General features: G+C 37.9%; 1 protein-coding gene across 1 annotated transcript in view; it reads left to right on the top strand.

Moving 5' to 3' along the window:
- Positions 1–834: 834 nt before the first annotated feature.
- The window catches only part of LOC101845302 (transmembrane protein 45B), a gene marked incomplete at its 3' end in the record, with an annotated part of 7,580 nt that continues 5,823 nt past the window's right edge, over positions 835–2,591 (top strand). The window contains 1 exon segment of the mRNA XM_005113392.3: positions 835–1,096.

Below are 2,591 nucleotides of genomic sequence, written 5' to 3' on the forward strand. Positions count from 1 at the left end.
CCTGTGAGAGATTACAGAAGATGACAAGGGGGGAGGGGTGGGGTGTCATATTTGGCCAAATTTTAGTCGACGCCCTTTGTGAACAGTCCCGTATTGATCGTAACTCTTATTTAATAAACAGCTGGAACGTTATCTAGAACACACAGTACGTAGTCTCTGGATCATGAATAAGGAAAGTTGTAACATTATTTATCAGTGGCAATTCTGTTTGTTAAGTTTTATTATTCGTGCAGAGAACAATAATCTGAAACTTATAAGGGGAAAAGACAGTAGAGAAACAACTCGTAAATTTTGCTCTCAGACCATGACATTACCCCCTTATTGTTTAATTTTTTTAAATGCACAATACAAAAGCCACCAGGCGAAGGGAGCTAAAAGTTTTGCGAGGAATTAACTTAAAACCAGTCCAATTGTCACTCCAACGGGTGTCACATATTTTATTAACCGTACACCTAATATAATAAATAGGCCTATGTTATAATATTATTCCTAATATCCGTGACAACAGTTGCGTCTGTGAATCCGCGTAATAGAACATTATTCATGAGCGTGCGTTCACCGGTGTGCATTAAAATTTACATGAGTTTGTGGACATGGTGTTCGTTCTCGGGCGCTGGATTAATTATAATATCATCAGCAGGCCGTTAAAATGTCTGAGCCCAAAAAGCAAGATGTTTCATTTGTTTGTTTGTTTGTTTGTTTGTTTGTTTGTTTGTTTGTTTGTTGGAGAAATGAGAAGCACATCGACACAATAGTTGTCATCTAGTGCTGAGGGAAAGTAAAGAAGTATAGGACCTTCCAATGGTGCCCCTCAACCACCCGCAATATTTTTTTTCCCGGAGAGAGGAAGAACTGCTTCAACATTCTTAAAACAATAGTACTTTGTACTTACTTTATTATGTACTTTTCTTGCTTCTTGTAATATTTAGAATTTGATTTTTTACAGAATATACCTCGAGCCCAGGCAACCAGTACGACAGGTTACGAAACTGCAGTTTTAAAAAAGTGAATAGATAAAATATAATACATTTTAACAGCTAGCCGACGAAGGCATGTCTGTATGTGTGTAAACGAGGACTTGACAAGACGTGCTACGGTAAGTTATTTATTCAATGTTTGAATACAGGCACACATCGCATAAAACGCACATACCGGTGACGGTCTTATGAGGCCTCCCTTCTTTACATAACTTGAAGTAGTCTTTATCGCCTGACGTCATGGTTACCTCATTTTGGCCCCTCAGAGAGTGGAGATCTCGGATACGGAGTAAGTCAAGTAAGGCCCTCGTTCTATGTTAATTTGAGCAAAATTACAACCCAATAAGGTGATATAAGTGCCAAAGATTTCCGGTGTTTACAGGAAAGTAAGAAACACAAAAAAAGAACGAACAGGAGAGATGAGGATGATAGATGTTTGATAGAAAAAAACCCCACTAGAGCACCCGCCGATTACCCACTCTTATTCCTGTGTAAAAAGATTGTTGATCCTTTGCCACGTTTCCTCTCTCCGGCTTCCTCCAGACCAAGATTTTAGTCCAGCGGTATGTACTGAACCCTTGAGGTAGGAGTTGAAATTCTATAACAATCATAGACTCTAGAATGCTGTTGCACGGTGGCTTGTCTGTGTCCACTTCAGTCTATATTTAGTTTTTATTAAAGGATTTTTTCTAAGTTGGGATAGTTCTAACGTGATGGAAGAGCGGGGGAGGGATGGCTTGATTACAGTACGTGGTTTTTAAAAAAGTTTAATGCAAATTCCAGGTTTTGAAAAATTAAAGATTCAGGATGTATTATAAGCGGTAAAAAAAAATAATTGACAGACAGGGGACAAAGAGGCTAAAACCGCACCTAGCCATGGATAGCTTGTGTAAATAAATTATTTATGGTTTAGGCTTAGATTCAGTTTCGGGGACAGTTCTGATTAAGCTGTGCCCTAGCAGTATGGTTAATGTTGTGTATGATGGATAATGCTATTTCTGTAGGTACACAACGCTCCGTTTAGAGAATGGCGTGGAAGGTTTTACACTTTCTTGCTTTCCTACCTTTTTTCAGTTTCATATAGTAAAAGTTTTACGGCACTTGCAACGCAAATAGGTCATGTAACTGCCGAAGAATTGAGATATTACTAGAAAGACAAAGACAAAAAAGAGGAGAGGTAATGACGACATTAATTTGTTTGATAAGAAAGAAGGGTCAAGCCACAACAGAACACCCGCTAAGCACACACGATATATCATTGTTTAATTCTTAGCTATAGTGTGTAAGTAAGTGCGGTATGTTTTGTTTTTACTGCTGCCCTTACGTGTATATATTTATGTATGGTTGGAAAAGTTCTTCTTTATGTGGTTGAACTGGTTTTTCTTGTTACTGTGAAATATTTTATCTTGTGTGAATCGCTCAGTGATTATGTGATAGATCTAGATGTAAAGCGCTCAGAGCTTATACTCGCCTGGGATACAGCGTTATATAAATGCAACCTATTATTATTATTATTATTGTTGTTATCGTTATCGTTGTTGTTAGTAGTAGTAGTAGCAGTAGTAGTAGTAGTAGTAGTAGTAGTAGTAGCAGTAGCAGTAGTAGTAGTAGTAG

This window comes from Aplysia californica, unplaced genomic scaffold (assembly GCF_000002075.1).
Source record: "Aplysia californica isolate F4 #8 unplaced genomic scaffold, AplCal3.0 scaffold02161, whole genome shotgun sequence".
Classification (NCBI taxonomy): Eukaryota; Metazoa; Mollusca; class Gastropoda; order Aplysiida; family Aplysiidae; genus Aplysia; species Aplysia californica.